Source organism: Grampus griseus, assembly GCF_964374135.1.
Source record: "Grampus griseus genome assembly, chromosome: 1".
Taxonomy (NCBI): Eukaryota; Metazoa; Chordata; class Mammalia; order Artiodactyla; family Delphinidae; genus Grampus; species Grampus griseus.
The window spans coordinates 144,784,765-144,806,297 of record NC_139017.1 but is presented as its reverse complement, the minus strand read 5'-3'; the positions used below and the strand labels follow the sequence as shown (position 1 = coordinate 144,806,297).

The 21,533-nt window shown below is 40.5% G+C and overlaps 1 long non-coding RNA gene across 1 annotated transcript in view; it reads left to right on the top strand.

Moving 5' to 3' along the window:
* LOC309823007 overlaps nucleotides 1-21,533 on the top strand; it is a 61,496-nt gene that overhangs the window by 8,462 nt on the left and 31,501 nt on the right. Inside the window, exon 2 of the long non-coding RNA XR_014296796.1 lies at nucleotides 14,151-14,261. This is a non-coding gene — a long non-coding RNA (uncharacterized lncRNA). The remainder of the gene's footprint in view (nucleotides 1-14,150; nucleotides 14,262-21,533) is intronic.

Below are 21,533 nucleotides of genomic sequence, written 5' to 3'. Positions count from 1 at the left end.
TTGTCAAGCTTCATCCATGTAGTAGCGTATATCAGAACACTATTCCTTTCCATGACTGAATAATATTTCTTTGTATGTATATACCACATTTTGTGTATCCATTCATCTATCGATGGACATTTATGTTCTTTCTACCTTTTGTCAGTTGTTAGTTTGTTGCAACGAACATTGCCTTACCAGTATCTGTTTGAGTCCTTGCTTTCGATCCCTTTGGGTATATACCTAGGAGTAGAATTCTATTTTAAGCTTTTTGAGAAATTGTCAAGCTGTTTTTGGTGGTGGCTGCACCCTTTCACATTTACCAGTGATGCACAAAAGTCCCAATTTTCCCACATCCTGTCCATTTGTTATTTTTTATTTGCTTTTTTAAAAAAATAATTATAGCCATCCTCAAGGGTGTGAGATAGTATCTCATTGGTTTTGATTTACATTTCTGTAATGACTAATGATGTTGAGCATCTTTTCATGTGCTTTTTGGTCACTTGCATATCTTCTTTGGTGATGTGTCTGTTGAAGTCCCTTGCCTATTTTTGAATGAATTGCTGTTTTTTTGTTGTTGAGTTGTAGGAGGTTTTTTTTCATTCTGATATATATGAATATTTTCTGCCATTGTGCAAGCTATCTTTTAACTCTTTGATCCATTTTGTGTTATTTTTTTGTATATGGTGTAAGGTAAGAGTTCACCTTTGTTCTTCTGCATGTGGATATCCAGTTTTCCCAGCATCACTTGCTGAAAAGACTGTCTTTTCCCCCATTGAATTGTCTTGACACCCTTGTTGAATATCAATAAGCCATATATGGTAGGGTTTACTTCTGAGTACTCTATTTTTCCCTTTTGTCTATACATTTGTCCTTATGCCAGTACCACAATGGTTTGATTATTGTAGCTTTGTAGTAAGTTTTGAAATCAGGAAGTATAAGGCCTCCAACTTTGTTCTTTTTTTGTAGTTAGTTTTGGCTATTTGGTGTCCCTTGAGATTCTATATAAATTTTAGGATGAGTTTTTCTATTTCTGTAAAAAAAAAAATCATTGGAGTTTTGATAGGAATTGTATTGAATCTATTCATTGCTTTTGGTAGTATTTTCACCTTAACAACACTAAGTGTTTCAATCCATTAACATTGGACGTCTTTCCATTTATTTGTGTCTTCTTTAATTTCTTTCAGGAATGTTTTATAGTTTTCAGTGTACAAGTCTTTCACCTTTTTGGTTAAATTTATTCCTAAGTATTTTATCCTTTTTGATGCTTTTGTAAATGGATTTTAAAAGTTTCTTTTTCAGCTGTTCATTGCAAGTTTATAGAAATACAACTGATTTTATGTGTTGATTTTAGATCCTGCAACTTTGATGAATTAGTTCATTAGCTCTAACAATTTTTTTTGTTGATTCTTCAGGGTTTTTTACACATAAAATCTTATCATATGCAAGAGATAATTTTACTACTTTCTTTCCAATTTGAATGCTTTTTATTTCTTTTTCTTGCCTAATTGCCCCAGCTGAAACTTCCAGTACTGTGTTGAATAGAAGTGATGAAAGTGGGCATCCTTATTTTTCCTGATATCAGCAGAAAATCTTTCAGTCTTTCACTGTTGAGTATGTTGTTACCTGTGGGTTTTTCATATATAACCTTTATTGTTTTGAGGAAGTTTCCTTCTGTTTCTAATTTATTAAGTGTTTTTATCATAAAAGGGTGTTGAATATTGTCAAATACTTTTTCTGCATCAACTGAGATGATCATGTCAGTTTTTTCCCCCTTCATTCTATTAACGTGGTGTATTATATTTATTGATTTTTGTATGTTGAATCACCCTTGTAATTCCTGGAATACATGTCATTTGGTCAAGATGTATAATCCTTTTAATATACTATTGAATTTGCTAGTATTTTGTTAAGGATTTTTGCTTCTATAATCATAAGAAATATTGACCTGCAGCTTTCTTTTGTTGTGGTGTCTTTGGGTTTTGTATCAAGGTAATGTTGACCTTATAGAATGAGAAAAGAAGTGTTTCCTCCTCTTCAACTTTCTGGAAGAGTTTGAGAAGAATTGGTGTTATTTCTTCTTTAAACATTTGATACAATTCACCAGTGAAGCCATCTGATCTGGGCTTTTCTTATTTGGGAGGTTTTTGATTACTTATTTGATCTCCTTACTAGTTACACTTCTATTTGGATCTTCTATTTCTTCTTAAGTCAGTTTGGTAGATTATGTGTTTCTAGGAACTTGTCAATTTCATCTAAGTTACCTAATTTGTTAGTATACAACTGTTCAAAGTATTCTTTTATAATCCTTTTTATTTCTGTAAAATCAGTAGTAATATCCCCACTTTCATTTCTGATTTTTTAACTTGAGTCATCTCTTTTTTTCTTTAGTCAATCTAGCTAAAGGTTTGTCATCTTATTGATCTTTTCAAAGAGCCATCTTTTGGTTTTGTTGATTTTATCTATTGCTTTTTTTATTCTCTATTTTATTTATCTCCATTCTAAACTTTATTATTTCTTTCTTTCTGTCAGCTTTGGGTTTAGTTTGCTTTTCTTTTTCTAAGTCCTTAAGGTATGCAGTTAAGTTATCATTTGAGACCTTTCTTTTTTTTCAATATATGTGATTGCAGCTATAAGTTTCCCTCCTAACATTGCTTACACTGTATCTCATAAGTTTTGACATATTATGCTTTTGTTTTCATTTGTCTTACGATATTTTCTAATTCTCCTGTGGTTTTGACCTATTGATTGTTTAAGTGTTCTGTTTAATTTCCACAAATTTGTGAATTTTTCAGTTTTCTTTTGTTATTGATTTCTAGTTTCATTCCATGTAATCAGAAAATGTACTTTGCATTATTTCTTTTTTAAAAATATGTATGTATGTATGTATGTATGTATGTATTTATTTTTGACTGCATTGGGCCTTAGTTGTGGCACACAGGATGTTTCATCATGGTGCGCAGGCTTCTCCCTAGTTGTGGCATGCTGGCTCAGTAGTTGTGGCGTATGGGCCACATGGCATGTGGGATCTTAGTTCTCCAACAAGGGATTGAACCCACATCCACTGCATTGGAAGGCAGCTTCTTAACCAGTGGACCACCAGAGAAGTCCCTGTATTATTTCAATCTTTTAAAATTATTCAGACTTTTTTGTGGCCTAACATATGGTTTATCCCAAAGAATGTTCCATGTGCACTTGAAAAGAATATATTATTGGGTGGGGTATTGAAGTCGTCAACTTATCATGGAACTATCTATCTCTCCCTTCAATTCTGTCAACTTTTGATTCATATAATCTGGGGCCCCTTTGTTGGGTGTGTATATATTTAAAATTGTATCTTCTTGCTGTATTGAACCTTTTATCAATATATCATGTCCTTTATTACCTCTTATAAATTTTTGAGTTCAAAATCCATTTTTCTGATAGTAATATAGCCACCGAAGCTCTCTTATGTGTACTGTTTGCATGGGATATATTTTTTATCCTTTTACTTTACTTTTTATCCTTTTACTTTCAACTATTTGTGTCCTTGTATCTAGAGTGTGTCTCTTCTAGAAGCATATAGATGGATCCTGTTTTTTTTCTTTTAATTTAATTTGCCAACTTCTGTCTTTCAATAGAAGAGTCTAATGCATTTATATTTAATGTGATTACTTATAAAGAAGGATTTACTTCTGCCATTCAGCTATTTGTTTTCTGTGTGTCTTATATGTTTTGTGTTCATTTCCTCCATTAATGCCTTTTTTGTTTTGCATTTTGTTCATGTTTTGTAGTACACCTTTTGGATTCCCTTCATCTTGCCTTTTATGTATATTTTAAATTTATTTTCTTAGTGGTCGTCTTGGAGCTTACAATTACCACCTTAAATTTATACTAATCTTATTGAATAATACTTAGTAGTATATAAACATGTGTTCCTATACATCTCTGTCCCAACCTCTTTATATTATTATTGTCAAAGATTATGTCTTTATATATTGTATGCTTATTAACATAGCTATATAATTTTAATGAATTTTCCTTTTCATTTATGTAGAAAAAAGAAACTACAAACCAAAAGAAAACTACAATAATACTGGCTTCTATATTTACCTATGAAGTTACCTTTACTAGTTTTTTTTAACATATATTTTATATCTTCAAGTTACTGTTTAGTGTCCTTTATTTGAGGCTGAAGAAATTTCTTTAGCATTTTTATTTATTTATTTGGCTCATTGGGTCTTTGTTGCTGCACACAGGCTGTTCTCTAGCTGCAGCAAGCGGGGGCTCCTCTTTGTTGTGGTGCGTGGGCTTCTCATTGTGGTGACTTCTCTTGTTGCAGAGTATGGACTCTAGGGTGCATGGGCTTCAGTAGTTGTGGTGCACAGGCTTAGTTGCTCCACGACATGTGGAATCTTCCCAGGCCAGAGCTCAAACTGGTGTCCCCTGCATTGGCAGGCAGATTCTTAACCACTGTGCCACCAGGGAAGTCCCTCTTTAGCACTTTTTGTGGGGCAGGTGTACTGGTATTAAATTCCCTCAGCTTCTGTTTATCTTGGAATGTCTTAATTTCTCCTTCATTCTTAAAGATAATTTTGCCAGATATCAAATTCTTAATTGACATTTTCTTTCAGGACTTCACATATATCATTCCACTGTCTTCTGGCCCTCATGATTTCTGGTGAGAAATCAGCTGTTAATCTTATCAAGGATCCCTTGTATGTGATGAGTCACTTATCTCCTGCTGCTTTCAGAGTTCTCTTTCTGCCTCTAGGTTTTTATAATTTGACTATAATGTGTCTCAGTGTGGATCTCTTCAAGTTTATATTGCTTGGAGTTCATTGAGATTCTTAGATGTGTGTATTCAAATCTTTCATCAGATTTAGGAAGCTTTAGACCATTATTTCTTCAAATATTTTTTCTTCCTCTTTCTCTCTCTTCTTGTGAGATTCATAAAATGCACGTATTGGTATGCTTCATGGGTCCCACAGGTCTCAGGCTCTGTTTGTTTTCCTTCATTCCTTTTTCTTCTGTTCCTCCAACTGGTTAATTTCAAATGTCTTATCTTCAAGTTGACTGATCATTTCTTCTGCTTGCTTAAATCTGCTGTCAGATCTCTTTAGTGAGTTTTTCTTTTCAGTTATTATACTTTTCAGAGCCAGTTATTGTACTTTTCTGTTTTGTTTATTTTTATAATTTCTATCTTTTTATTGATAACCTCATTTTGTTCAAACACGATTTTCCTAATTTCCTTTAGTTCTTTGTCCATGGTTTCTTTTAACTCATTGAACATATTTAAGCCTGTTGGTTAACATCTTTGACAAACAATTCCAATGTCTAGGCTCCCTCAGGAATAGTTTATGTCATATTCTTTATTTCCTTTGAGTGAGTCATATTTTTCGTTTCTTTGCACGTTTTGTAATTTTTGTTGATTATTGGACATTCTGACTCTTATGTTGTAGTAATTTGGAAGTCTAATTCTGTCACTCTTCAGTCATTCCTTGTATTTTACTTGTTGAAGCTGGGAGCCATCCCTTGTGACTCTTCCAAACTATTTTTGCAAAGTGTGTATTCCTTGTTGTGTGTGGCCAGCCAGTTGTTTTCCATTGTCTCTGTTGTCAGCCAGTGACCTGGAAAATATTTCTTTAAATAGCTGGCTCACAGGATGGGGTGAGGAGATCCTGTCACTTAAAATTCCCTCTTAGTTGGGAAGCCATTTCAGCCTGTGGGGGCCAAAACATATTGTGCTGGTCCCTTAGTGATGAAAAGCAGCAAATCAGCAACTGAAACACTCAACTCCAGCCTTGGGAGGACAGAGCCTTATTGTCAACCGTGGCTCCAGCAAGTTGCACTGGAAACACATGCCACTGTCCCCACAGCTGCCTGCCCTAGAGATAGTAGCCACTAATGCAAGAAAGCTGAAACTGACTGAAATTTACCTGTCCCTTCATCAAGCTTTTCCTTAGATGTTATGAGTGTTCTACTAGACTCAGAGTTCCAAAATAGTTGCTTAAGACAGCTCCTGCTAGCTCAAGTGTTTCAATGGAGATATGGATTCCTGGGGCTTCTGACTTTGCCATCTTTCCTAATGTCACTGTGGCAGAGGGCCTTCTAATACTCAAATATTTAAATATTTGCCTACTTTTCCCATCCAAGGCGAAGCACAGAACTGTCAAGTTTCTCTTCAGCTGGGAACATTGTGTATCACCACTTCATATCTGGAATGAGAGTCAGAGGCAAGTTCTAAGAAAGTGAGATTTTCTTTCCTTAGCACCTAACACAGTGCTGGTAGCAGTAGAGCAGCAAAAAAAAAAAAAAAAAAGAAAAAATTCTGCTCTACCTTTGTCTAGTGCTTAACCTTTCCAAAGCACATTCATATCTACTCCTCAATTTATCAGGTGTTATTAACCTTATTTTACAGATAAGAAAACTGAGGCCCAGAGGTATCAATTGACTTTCTCAAGGTTACAAAGCAAGTACGTGTTGGAGTCAGGACCCACACCTCAGATTTCTAACTCCAGTTTTGCTACTACTGGCCTATCATTTATTTGGCACAATACTATATTCTCAGCATTGTACTAAATTAGCTTCCTTAATACTTATACTACCCTGTAAGGTAGTTTTTAGGAAATGCTCTATGGAACAACACCTGTGAGGAAGCAAGGACAGCAGGGATTAGGCAGGGGGAGAATATGAACTGTGATACACTTGAAATAGTTGGCTCAGGCAATCTCATGGTAAGCACTGAATCTGGGGTGTCCTTTAGAGTTGTTCTGAAAAGGGGTAGGGGAATAACTATTGTACCTCTACACTGACCAGTCATTGATTGCAGGCTGCCCCTAAAGGAGGAATGTGACCTTGGGCAAGGCAGGCTCATGTGGCCTAGGGAATTTCCCACAGAGGAACATAGATGTGAGCCATCAGCAGCTAATACTCCTAGCAGTTGGGGGAATATGTACCTCATTCCTAAAGGGGGAACTTAGTGGTGCACCATAATCTCCTTTATAATCCACACTGTTCACTGCTTGGATCCACTTGCTTCATGTAGTAAATTCCTTGGGAAATTTAGAAGGCAAATGAGATGACCATTTGTGCTCTCAAGGTCACAAATGATACTCATCATCTCCCTCCTCTACTCCTTCTAAATTTTCCTCATCTTCAGCTAGCATCTCTGCTGGTCTAGATGGGGTGACTCAGCTCCTTATCCCTTAGGGACTGAGCCCTTGATCACACATGATCATCTCAGGGTGCACTTGTCTGTCTACTGTCATAATTGGGTAGGTAAATACCAGAAGATTTCCTAATTGGTCATTTGGATGTCAAAGTAATTTACCCTGCTCCCATCGTGAATAGTAGCCATACCTCATCCTAATGATCAGGGTCAATTACCCTTTACAGGATGGGACTCCTTGTCTTGCCTTCTTGTCTCTTGGTAAAAAGAACCTGAAGTAACTGGGTGGAAGCATAGATTAATGTTTAATGGGATTTTTGCTGTGCCCCTGGTAGAAATATCTCCCGCTTGGGAAAAAAGTCTTTAGATCCACAGAGCCTATTTTTGTGCATAAAGGGAGCATTAATTCCCCAAAGTGAATCACTGAGAGTGATGGTGAGCAGAGTCAATTTTTCTTCCACTGTTTGGTTTCTAGACCGATGTAATCTATGCATTGAAAATACAGAACCATTAGGTCGATGAGTAGGTTGTATATTACATCCATGGGGCCCCATTCTCACAAGGTATTATCTCCAAGTTGGAGCCTCAGCTGTGCTTTCAAAAGGCCATTTCATCACCTTTTCAGGACAAACTTTTTGGTGGGCAGTATATGATGGGTCCCATGGTTCTATGTTCACCACCATACCTCCTTTCCTGTAAAGCAGCTCTCATAGTCGAAGATGATGTGTGAGATCTTGTGTTAAAGCCAAACCCTGTGTAAGCCCTTGAACAATGGTGTTAGCTGAAGCCCTGCAGGCAAGAATGGTAAACCAATAACTGGAACTTGGCCAAATCCAGTTAAGATTAATTCTCTTTCTTTCAGGATGCAAGATATCCAGTGTGTTTATCTTCTCAGGGGATGTCCTGTTTCAGGGGTTTAGCATTGGTCTCTTTTGTTGGTAGGTTGAATGTGTCACAGTGGCAGTCACTAGGTAAAAACTTCATGAGTAAGAGGGAGTCCATGTTACTGGACCCATTCATAGCCTCCTTCCCTGCCACTATGGCTACCCTGCTCATGTACCCTTTGTGCCAGTACTGGAACACATGATGACAGAGGCTGATGTTAACTGATTGAGTCACTTTGTCTACCAGGATTTTTATGCCTCTTTTGTAATAGAAACTCTTGGGTGGGTATTAGGATACAATACAAAGATCTTCACACTTCGTGCCCATTGCCATTTTTCCATCCACACAACTGTTTCCCAGACCTTCTTCTCTCCTATTTTCTAATCTTTCTCCCTCTAGGTCCCAGTCAAACCAGCCAAGCCACTCACCACTGCTCATGAGTCTGTACATATTCTTATTCTATTTCCCATTGAAAGTATGATCAGATGCACTTCCTAAAGCTCTGTGCGTTGGGAAGATTTCCTCTCACTGCTGCCCTTCAGAACCGCCCCTGAATGGGGCTGTAGAGCAGTAGCAGTCCATTAACAACTTGCACTCACAGACTGCACCAACCCACGTGAGCTCCGTGCTCAGCCTTTTTTCCTCTTCTGTGAGTCATAAAGGACCACACCTGCAGCTATTGGTATGAACTGAGGGAAAGTGTCCCAAGCAACAGTGGTGGACAACATGAAAGTCTGAGCCACTTAGCTCATGAATAACATAGAACTCATGCAGCTTCTCTGTGCTCTCTGGTCCTAGTTGCACCGGATCCCGGGTGTACCACTTCTATCTTATGATCTATTGCTGCTGGGCCTGCCCAAACTTATGACTTAGTAGGTCTGACAGACCCAGCTCAAACAAATGTTTGTGACTACATGGTCATTCGTGCTCCATGGTTAGGTACCTTATCTCTACTGGGGCCCAGGAGCATGACAAGAGTTGATTTTCAAATGGCTGGAATCATTCAAGGGGGATTGGGGACCCAAGATTTTTTTTTAAAGGGGGGGGAAGTGTCATCAGCTGTAGAAGCAAAAGACAAGACAAAGGCATACAGACCCCAGGGAAATACCCAGTTCCCACACTACTATGGGAGATATTGTCCAGCCCAGGTCCAGGCCCTAGGTTCTTTGTTTTACCCACCCCCTATTTCTTTGGTATTGTCAGGAGACAAGACTCAGTTCCTGGGTGCTGGTGGAGGAGGGAGAGTAGTTCCAGGGCTTCCTATAACTACTGAGTGAACAATTTGAGCTTAAAATTTTCCTGTATTATTTGGATGGGTCCAAACTGAATCACATGGGTCCTTAAAGCAGAGAAACTTTCCAGATTGTGGTCAGAGGGAGATGTGACTACAGAAGGGTCAGAGATCCAGTGTTGCTGACTTTGGAGATGGTGGAAGGAGTCTATGAACCAAGGAATGTGGATGGTCTCTAGAAGCTGGAAAAAACAATGAAATGGATTCTCCCCTCGAGGCTCCAGAAAGAAATGCAGCCTTGCTGACCTTGATTTTAGCTCAGTGAGACCCACGTCAGACTTCTGGCCTACAGAACTGTAAGATAATAAATTAGTGTTATTTTAAGCTACTAAATTTGTGGCACTTTGTGGCAGCAGTAGAAAATGAATACACCGTCCTTTGAAATTATTCCTGCTTCCCTCCATTTGTGTAGCTATAAGAGTTGCACAGTGTCAGCTGAAAAAAAATTTTTTTACGGGGGTGATGGTTGGACACCTTGGGAATATACTAAAAACCACTGACCTGTGCACCTTAAAATGGTGAATTTTGTAGTTTGTGAATTACGTCTCACTTTTTAAAGAAAATACATGTGCTTCATAACAGGGTTATCATTAGAGAGAAAGGGTACACAAAACCTTTATAAAACTACAACGTGCCATTTTTAGTGAGGATCAGATATATTAGTTGGGAGTTTCATTGTTGTTGTTGTTTGTTTGTTTATGTTTTAGTGGAGAGTAACAGAAACCTAACCTGAGACTTTACTGATTCACATAACCAAATCACAGGATGCCATAGGCCTGCAATTAGAGATTCCAAGGGGGCCACATTCTCTCCACCTCTCATCTTGGCTTTTCTTCTTTTTTAATTTAATTAACTAATTAATCAATTTTATTGAGGTATAGTTGATCTACAATATTATATAAGTTTCAGATGTACAGCATAGTGATTCACAATTTTTAAAGACTGTACTCCATTTATAGTTATCATAAAATATTGGCTATATTCCCTGTGCTGTACAATACATCCTTGCAGCTTATTTATTTGATACATAGTAGTTTGTTCCTCTTAATCTCCTGCCCCAGTCTCGTCCCTCCCCACTTCCCTCTCCTCATGATAACCACTAGTTTCTTCTCTATATATGTGAGTCTGTTTCTTTTTGTTATATTCGCTAGTTGTGTTATTTTTTAGATTCCTTGTATAAGTGATAACATACAGTATTTGTCTTCATCTATCTGACTTATTTCATGAAGCATAATACCCTCCAGGTCCAACCACATTGTTGCAAATGGCAAAATTTCATTTTTTAAAATGGTTGATTAGTATTCCATTGTGTATATACATACCACATCTTTATCCATTCCTCTGTTGATGGACACTTAGGTTGCTTCCATATCTTGGCAATTGTAAGTAATGCTGCTATGAACATTGAGGTGCACGTATCTTTTCAAATTAGTGTTTTCATTTTCTTCAGATATATACCCAGGATTAGAATTGCTGGATCATATAGTAGTTCTATTTTTATTTTTTTGAGGAACTTCCATACTATTTTCCACAGTGGCTGCATCGAGTTACATTCCCACCAACAGTGTGTGAGGGTTCCCTTTTCTCCACACCCTCACTGATATTTATTATTTGTGTTCTATTTGATGATAGTCATCCTGACAAGTGTGAGGTAATATCTCATTGTGGTTTTGATTTCATTCCTCTGATGATTAGTGATGTTGAGCATTTTTTCATGTGCCTGTTGGCCATCTGTATGTCTTCCTTGGAAAAATGTCTATTCAGGTCTTCTGCCCATTTTTTAATCAGGTTGTTTTTTTGATATTGAGTTGTATGAGCTGTTTATATATTTTGGATATTAACCTAGCAGTAGAATCAGATGTACACCTTGAAGCTGACTCTGTTTGTCCTATGAGAGTCCCTTGAGTTGTAGGGAGAATAGACATCCATTTTCTGGGACAATTCAGGGTGTAATAGGACCTTCTGTTTGTGGGATTTGGCAAAAACTGTGTCTCTGAGTCAAAGTTCTCTACACAGACAGGTACAGAGGGACACACACTCCTTCCTCAGCTGCATAATTGGAAGTGAGGGAGATTTGGGAGGACCAACAACGTGGTCCTGATAATCTCAGTGGCAGGGAAGGGCAGTGATTCCATTTAAATAAAATTACCTTATGCAAAGGGATATTCTAGACTGGGCACCACATTCAACGTAAGCCCCTAGGAGTTTTTAGGGGAAGGAATGATTTTTGCCTTGGTTTGTGGCTCGTTCTAGTAGCTTTTTCTGGTGCAGTGCTTTGAGGCACAGTGGCTGAAATGGTAGAGGGTGTCAACTAAAAAGAATTGTGACATTAGCAATCTTCTAGGTGGGTAGCCCTGACTGAAGCTTGGGCAACATCAGTGGTACCTCAGCATCACTCCCACGTAGCTTTACAGAGCAAAACCGGTTTCCAACAGTGCCACCTCAAGGCAGTAAGAACAATGGCAGTGGCCGGGCTAGTAGACTCCACTCTTGGTCTGGACTTGACTACCTACTTTGGGACCTCGAGTAAGTCCCTGGGGGCAGGGAGATGTGTGGAAAGAAAGGCCTCAAGAGGAAGCTGGCTGAAACTCTGTGCCTGTTGGCATTCCTGATATGAAATGAATCCCTTGCTTTATCCTCTCTAATCTTCTACTGGCTGTGAATTTTCTGCTGGAATTTTCAGAGCCCATCCAATTGGGGAGGAGGTGAATTGCAAAGGAATCAGAAGGAAGGAACAGCAAAGGCAAAGGTCTGGAGGCATGGTGCTTTTAGGGAATGATGAGGTGAGTTGGCTGAGGGGGAAAAAGGGCCGTGGAAGATGGAGATGGAAGTAAGAGTAGGGGTATACCTTGCATGCCATCACAAGAAAGAAGACCTTTTCAAAACCCATGATGGTTTTGAAGCAAGACATGGACTTGGTCTAGGTCTGACCTACAACCATGGCAGCAGCCAGACTGCACAGATCAGATGTTAAAATTGTTTGTAAGGTAGAGTCAGCAGTTTGTGAGGCAGAACAGGAAGAGAAAGTATCTGTCAGACTTCAGAGAGGTCTCCATTCACCCCCTCAGGGACCAAAGTGTCAGTTTACCCCCGGGGTCCCCCACTAGGCTCACTAAGAAGTCTGAAAAAAAATTTTTAGGGCTTCCCTGGTGGCGCAGTGGTTGAGAGTCCACCTGCCCCGATGTAGGGAACACGGGTTCGTGCCCCGGTCCGGGAAGATCCCACATGCCGCGGAGCGGCTGGGCCCATGAGCCATGGCTGCTGAGCCTGCGCGTCCGGAGCCTGTGCTCCGCAACGGGAGAGGCCACAACAGTGAGAGGCCCGCGTACCGCAAAAAAAAAAAAAGAAGTCTGAGTGGGACCCCGTGCAGAGCCTACGTTTCTTTAAAAATACCAAGCACAGTCGGGCTCAGTGGCGCAATGGATAGCGCATTGGACTTCTAAAAATACCAAGCACAGATAGGAAGCGTCCATTCTGAGGTGGGGTAGGGGGAGGACAAAGGCTTCCTGAGCTCCCAGAATAAGGACTGACTCAGGACTTCTACCCTGACTCTCAAAATACGGGCTACGGAAGGGTCTTTGGAATGGGGGGTAAGGCATCTGTTCTACCCTGGAATCTGGGGGATCTGAATCTATCCTCATCACTACACCCCTACTTTCTGCACTGGGTCTTGATCCACACCCTGACCACGACTTCCTCATCTGGGCCCAGACATTAGTATCCCTTGTAGATCATCAGGTGGGTCTCTCTGACTTATATAAGTTAGCCCCTACCCCAGGCATTGCATTTTTTCTACCTCCTCAGCTCAGCTTCTTCAAGACTGACTGATTGTCTGACCTCCACTCTCTCCTTTCCTACATCCTCCTTCCTTGGCAACACATGCATGCCCTCCTACCAGTTCTGGAAAATCCTGGCCAGAAAGAGATGACACAAATGTGAAACAATACACATGCCAGTCCCTTTTGCAACGGCTGCTGAGAGCCCGAGCTGGGACCAGCGACCCAGATTTAGTCTCACTTGTACATCCCGCTCACCCTGGGAGCTCTCTGTGTTTCCGCATCCTTATCTGTGAAATGAACCTTATGTTGCCCTACCTTTCACAGAGCAGTCGGGAGAATCAAGCAAGGGAATATTTCTGAAAGTGACGTATTTCTGTAAGCTCTTGTTATTTCCACTTCCTTGTGTTCCACGTATGGATTCTTTTAAATTACAAGAGTCTAAAAGTCCATTTGTCTCTAAAGTAAGTCCCTTTTTCTGTAACAAAAAATAATTAAAGTCCTTTACCTAACCTTATTACTTAACTCATTTCTGCCCATTTGAGCATCTTTCTGTTTAAAAGGTTTGGGCTGTGCTTTTCAGTTCCTTCGCAGCACATAAGGTAATTTCCAGCTTTCAGCTTCATTCTAGGGGCAAAGCCACCCCACCATTTCCTCAATAGCTGTTGTAGCTGGTTCACTCAGAATTTTTGAAAATGTAGGGATGAAAGCATTGAAAAAGAGGTTCGAACCATGGTTCATTCATTCACTTAATAAACATTCACTTGGTGGGAAATATGCAGTAGATGGTAAACTGCATGACAGTGTCTTTGCATGTTTGTTTATTGATGGGATATGTTTGTTTAGTATACACATTTTTTGTTTAATTTATGTTTGTTTAATGGCTGAATGACAAACCCCTTCCTTCACTTCCTTAGGTTTCCCTGGCTGGAGCCCTGGTTTCTCTGATAATCACAGTATATAAAAACACGTGTGCACTCACTGCTCCCGCACAGTGCTCAGTGCTATGCATTTAATTCTCACAGTAACTGACGGTGGTGGGTGCTATTGTCATTGCCATGTTTTACAGTTGGGGAAACGGAGGCTTAGGTTGCCACTGGCTTAAGTACCACGTGAGTCCAGGAGTTATGTTCCATCCACAGAACGGCACATTGCAGGAAGCTGGTGAGCGATTTAATCTGTAAGTAGATCTGACACAAAGCAGGATAATTTTTGGAGACATTAATCCTCATTTCCCTCTTTCCTGCTCCCATTTACTGGCTCGGTTATTTCTTGTCCTGGGGAAAGTTTAACATAGAGCAGGCAGTGCAGAAAGACTGGTTTCTTCTCTTGCTTTGTTTTCTACTGGCTGAGATCCAGATGGTGTGCTCCCAACTCTGAGCAGAGTTTCAGGCAAAAGGGCTATAAAGTATCATTTTCGTTCTGCACTTGATAGAGTGATTACTTTAGCAATTTTAATATTTCAAGAAATGACCTACTGATGCTGACATACTTGCATTTTTTTCCCCTCCAACCCAATTATTTCAAGTGGAGGAAAATCTATTGTAAAAAATATAAAGGTTGCAAAAAAACAAAAAATGAAGTGACCCATCAGAGCTATTACCAATACAATGAAGGCCTTGAATAAAATCATTAAAAATGAAATTGAAAAAATACTTCTGCAGATCTGCTGAGATCATTATCATAAATACAATATACATGCAAGTTTTGCAAAATAGGTTCTTCATTAATTTTATTTTGACAATTCCCATCTTTGTCTCTATGGTAGAATGTCTTTCTGCATATTAAAAATTAAAAGCCATTTAAGTAACACAATGGGATAGCCATGATTAATAGAGCTAGTGCTGTTGACCATGGAAGCTAAAGCAATTGAAAAAAATGGAAGTAGTAACACATTTATAATTTTGCTAATGTCACAGTACAAAGAAGAATATTTTAAGTTTAAAATATTTTAAAAATGTTAAAATTTGCTTGTAAAGGCAACGTCTTTAGTCTTTGTCAAGTTTTTCCTTAAAGTTTAAGATTTCATATTTGTATATATAGTTTTTGTTTATCAAAATGAGTGCCATTTTATGAATAAAGTTATGTGGTATTTACTTATACAAAAATAAGCTCTCTGTTGTCCATAGGAAAGTTTGGGTCCTGTTCTACAAGAATATAGGAACCTGGATATATTTTTCTAATTCTGAATAAGGCTCAGAGTTCATTGTAATTGGAGTAGGTAACTGTGCTCTAAGTTTCAGGAATTTAAGTAATATAAGGAAATGTGAATAGTGGTCATGTGGAAAAATACTTAGATGATTTGAATTTGGTAATATTGAATACTTCAAGATGTATAATTCAGGCTGATTTTCCTTTTCGTTTCTTACCAGGGTAAAATATTATTTAGTCAATAATGAACGCAGGTTGATATTCGAAAATATTGGCCCATTTATGGCTCACTGTATGTGTCTGTGTAATGAGAAGAACTGGCAGGGGAGGGGTCTTATGATACCTTGGAGGCACCATGTGATACAGAGGACAGATCAAGGTTATGTGACTTAGCTTCTCTAGCCTTCAATGTGCTCATCTGTTAAGTGGGGATGGTAAGTAAGGCCTACCTAGAAGAATGGAGACAGTGCATGCAAAGTGCCTGGCATGTAGTATGGGTTCAATATTATTTTGATTTTATTATTATTCCGGATGAGAGTCTATCTTAGCATAGGCTGTTATGCCCTATAGTTACGTTACTTATGTGATAGCTCAAATAAAATAATTATTTTTTGAATTGCACCCAATTCAAACAAATGTGAAGGATTGCTGAAGGCATTTGTTTAACTTACTGTTGAGAATAGCAATTTATTTAACTTGATATTATGCAAGTATACTTTTGATCAGATGACTTCAATGTCCTCTTAAATTCAAGTATTTTGAATTTAAAATAGTTTTGAAACTATTTTTAAAATAGAAGATAAGAGACTAGCTCTTGAAATTGTAAAATTGAGTGATATGCATATAATTCAAAACTATGATCTGGAGACTTTTTTATGGGATTTTTAGGAGACTTACATTTTGTGCTCTTCTCTGTTGTGGTTTGAAATACCACAAAAAGTGAAACTTTGCATCTACCCCTAACCTTTCCTTCTTCCTTCTAGCTCAAGACTAGTGACTGCACCAAGGATTCCAACCCCTCTCCTAATAACCAGGGTAGCAGGGAGACCTTAACTTCCACTCTCAAATCCCTAACTAGGTAACATCCTGATTTTCTCTTTTTCAGAGCCAAACTTTTCAGGGTGGTTAATACTTTCTCCACAGTCTCGACAAGTTGCCATCGTGTTCACTGCTCAACCCACTTTATTCTGGCTTCTATATCTATCATTTCAACAACTCTTCTAACAGTTACCACTGACTTCCATGACACTAATTCCAAGAAACACATTTTATACTTGGTCCTTGTTGTCTCAGGAGCGCTTGACATCCATCTTTCTTTTCACGTGTTTCGACACTCCTTGTAGGCCATAACCCTTGGTGCTCCTGGTTTCCCTCATACCTCTCTGCTGGCTCCTTTTCCTCCTCTGGAGCCTCACACTTCTCTACCCAGTTTTTAAAATATTGGAATTACTCAAGGTAACAGAGCAACACGATTAGACACATTCATTCAAAAGTCTCCCCGATTCACTGGTTGTGTCATTCAAAGGGACTGGGGAGAATAGTGCAACTGCTGTGTCATACAGGTGATGAGGAAAGGAGAAAGGACCTTGAAATTCTCAGTCTGGTGATAAGGGGCTTAGGGCAAGCCCCTTTCCCTTTTTCGGATTTAATTTCCTTATTCGGAAGACAGGACAAGGTCTAGATAATCCATGTACGTCCTTCCAGTTGTAGCATTTATCCATTATACTGTATCTCTTTGCTTATCAATCTGTCCCCTCCACCAGATTGTGAGCTGTCCCAGGGAAAGGCCACCCCTTTATTCACCTTTGTATCCTGGCATTGCTCAGCACTAGCTGGTATACAGGAGGCAGCAGTGAGTGTGGGGACTGAGTCTATACCTCCTTCCGGAACATTTCCATTCTCTTACCTCCAGGCTCTTGCGGGAGAAAATAATGGAAATATGAGTCCTTGGCCCTCTGTATGGAATCTGCTATGTAAATTCTATTGGTTCCTGTCTTTTAACAACTTGCTTGCCCATGCCCTCAACATTAACAATAGCAGCTGTTCCAGATCGCCACTCTGCTCAGGCACTCAATCCTCCCTGCCCCTGCCAGGGCAGATGACGCCTCCGAATCCTCTAAGAAAATTGAGGTTATTTAGCATCAGAAATCGAATCTGCCCACTCCCTTCCCCTTTCTTGTCTCTTATACTTCTAACGTGTTGGTCTTCCCAGTTGGACCCCTTCACAAACTACAACTACTGTTTTAAATTAAGAGCAGAACAAAGTGATTTCTACCTAGCCTCAATACGTTCATAAAAATGTCCATCTATGAAGTTTCTGAGCCCCATCCCATCCAGCTCATCCATTCTATTCAGTGCCCATTCACCCCCTGACCCCATTTTTTCTCTCTTACTGCCCCTCTCTCAGCACTTTTCAGCACCATCTCCCTTATGAACAAACACCAGGCTCCCTGTCATGAAAACAGCCGTCATTTTAATTTAGTCTTCCTCTTCTCAGCTCCTTTCCCCACTCCCTGCCCTATGTTTATTCTCTTAGTATACAAACTCCTTGACCCGCAATGTCTCCATTTCTTTGTTGCCCCCTTGCTTTGGAGATCATTTCTATATTCCTCATTCTGCTCTTTCCTAAGTCTCCCCCTTCTCCCATACGTCTTCTTAGTTCAAGTAAATTAAATAACTGTAAAACATCTACTGTGTGCCAAGCCCAAATCTGAGCTCCAAGGGAATCCAAGAGATGAAAAAAACAATGTTTGAATCACCATAGAGTTTCAAAACCTAATTAGGAAGACAAGTTGTATATACAAAGAGATACATAAAGAGGCTGCGTAGGATTGCTGATTGTGGAATGAATAGTAAATGAAACCATGAACAAAGTGTCAAATGAGAGCTATAAAAATGAATGCTTTAACTGTTCACAGGATAGATTCCCATGGGCGGGTGGTGGTTAGAGAAGCATTTATAGAGGAGGTGAGTCATGAACATGGTTTTGAGAAGAGCACGAGACACACAGGACAGGAGTTGGGGGGTGTTGGGGAGGGTGGTGTTAGGAATATTGATTCTTCTTCCTTTGTCTATCTCAATGAATAGAAACATAGGGATCGTCCTAGATTTCTTCCCTACTGTGCCCACATCCAGCCAGTTACCAATTCCCATCAAAAATACACTCCAATATTTCTCCCACTCATTCTGCCTCTCTGTCCCATGAAATTCCCAGTCCAGGCCATCATCACATCTTATCTGAATACTACAATAGCATTTGAACTGGTCTCTTAGTTCAGGTCTTATACCCCCTATACACACACATAATTTGCTTCCATAAGTGTTAAGATCCTGGGACGTGGATTCCTGAAACTGCCTCCTTACCCTCTGATGTCCTTGAGCAAATTGCATAATCTCTCTGTGTCCCAGTTTCCATATATGTAAAATGAGGATCAGTAAAATGCTAATACCAACCTCAAATTTTTAATATGAGAATTAAATGAGCTACTACATATAAATCACTTTAGAACAGTACTTGGCACTTAGTCGGCACACAATGAATATTTACCTGCTATTATTAACCAAATAGTCATCAGGGTGCTCTACTATCTAAACATGTAACTTTCCATCTTAAATCCCTTCAGTGGCCTAAGTAAAGTCCGAAATCCTTACCTGGACCTGCCAAGCATCATTATCTGTGTTGCTGGGGGCTTTTTCAATGTCCCCTGTCCCCTGTATTGCAGCTGAGTAAATTTAATTCGGTGGACATTTGCATATGAATGCCAAGAGAAGGAAGGGATCGCTTCCCTAAAATGGGATTTTTGAGTCGCAGTAAGTATGGTAAGCCTTTCTTTGGCCAGAATAAATAATTTTCTAAATTCCTGTATCTCCCACTGTTGGAGTGGGTTGTAGATCTTTGCTCTCAATTAGAGGTAGAAAGAACACAGGTAATATCATAAGGAAAGTTTCTACTACATGAAATGGAGGTTGTGGAAAATCCACCTCTTCCAGGCTGGTGGGCTGAGGCAAGAATGGGCAGAGGCCAGGAAGCCAGTGTTCAGGAGAGTAACTGATTTCTCCCACCGAGGTGCAGATCCGGGGAGGGGGAGTTTTGGATAGATGAGGGAAAAGTTGAGAGCACAGAGTTCCTTTTTGGGAGGAACCAGAGTGAAAATGGCAGTAAAGCAGAAAGAAGGCCTGAGCTAGCACCCTCAAGCCTCTTTTCGGTTCCAGGGTATATTGTAAAAAGCCCCAAAGTTCCTTTGTTTTCCAAGGAAGGACATGAAATGCAGCTGATGGACTGGCCAGGTCTCAGAGGGATAACACCTCCAGCAAGAGCCTGGGTATGACTGGGTCAGCTAAGGTGTCCTCAGGCCCTGACCTTGCCGAGAGAACTAACTAGAAGTTCACCAACCCAGGGACCAGACAAGACTAGATCTCACGAAGCTTAGACTAGCCAGGACCCTAGGCATGGATCTGAGGTCTTCAGCCCGACCACCATGATGCAGTCTTATGAAGGCCACCATACACTCATCATGATTTGGGGAAAGAGCAGGACACAGAGAAAGAATCTGAAAAACGAAAATGCCATGAGTCTCCCAGGAGAGACTGTATAAACCAGAAGATTCTGAGACACTGTCAAATAGCAACTTCTAGCTGAGGGATGGAGGTAGGCAGGAGGTGGGAAGATCTGGAGAAGAAGAAGCTGAAACACTTCATGGGTGCTGCGCGATGGATTCAAAGGGCCAGCACTCGGTCCAGATGAAGTCATCCTCACTGGAGTGTGTCTTAACTATTACCCTGCCAAGTGAAATCTGGCTCCAGAGACTGGGGTTCCCAACCTGAGGAGTGCAAGGCAGTGAGGAGAGGAGAGCAGGGAGTTGTAGCAGAGACTGGGTTTATTGTTCTGGGCTGTAAATGCAACACCTTATATGTGCCTGTTTTAGCATAAATCAATGAATGAATAAAAGAATTCTGGGCAATGTGTAAAAAGCAGGCTGGGAGTGGGGGACAGCAGCTTGGGAAGTTAGGTCCGTTGGGTTCTAGTTTACCATCTGATAGGTAATAAGTACTAAAAACTCATCACTTTCTAATTATTTTACTATATTTTACCATTATCTATAATAATAGATGAGCTTGAGATTAATTACGTCTCTTGTATCCAGGGCTGGCTTCATGGGCCCCGGTCCTGAGCAGTCACACGGGGCTCTGCACTCAGAAGGGTGCTTGGTTTAATGCTCTGCTGTCATCAACTGCTGCATTTTTAACAAGGGGCCCCACGTTTTCATTTTGCGCTGTGGGACCCACAAATCTTGCAGCGGGCCCTTCTTGTGTCCGTGTGGGGGAAATACTGTATGATGGTAGCTACTTTGCATCTCTTCCCAGCTGAGTGTTCTGGGTCCTCTGCTGGCAGGCTTGAAATAGGACATGGTGGACATTGGCAAGCACCAGAAATCAGAGTGAGAACCAGTTGTAAAACATTTACCAGCGCACCACTGGACAGGCCACGCTCTTCAGGCCTAGTGATCGTACACACCCACTACCAGCCCCCAAACACCTGTGGGGTTTGATAGCATTTCAGTGGGAAAGAAGTTCTCTTTTTCAGAGCAGTTTACTAGTTCTTTGTGGCAAAGAAGAAAAACAATGACCTCAGCTTTGGCATTATTTCAAAACTTAAATGCAGACCTTCCGTGATTGAAAACTGTCACAGTTGAATTATGACACTCCATGAGAAGAAAGTGTCCTGAACGAAGGTCGGCACCAATTGATAAAGGGCTAGAAATCCAGGAACTCACGCCTGCCTTCTCCCGCCAAGCCAGAGCTGCCCCTCCCACCGCTCCTGCTTTCTCCGGGGGAAGCGGGGCTCTTGCCCGAGGGCTCAGAGATGCGGTGGGCTGGCTTTGTCCTGGAGTGAGTGGATGGATCCTCCCCCAAGAGCCAGGCTACAGAAAGCTCCCCTGCAATCCGCGCAGCGCAGAGCGATGGAATCCTCCTGGCGCGAGGCGCACTGGGCGAGGCCCTTTGACCTGGCGTTGGTGTTCTGCTTGGCCCTGAGGCTGCTGCAGGCCGTCAAGCTCTACCTGCAGAAGCATCGGCTGCTTCGAGACCTGCGCCCCTTCCCCTGGTCCCCATCCACTGGTTCTACGGGCATCACAAGGTAGATAGAGGGAAGGGAGGGGTGAAGGAGGATGCTGGAAACTGGGCGGGCAGAGAAGTAGTTGTTTCCTTCCCTTACTCCCATCCCTCCCATCCCTCCGTCCTGCACAGACCTCTCCTGCCCCACCTGTGGCTCTCGGCATTTTCATTACTCCAGACTTGTTTT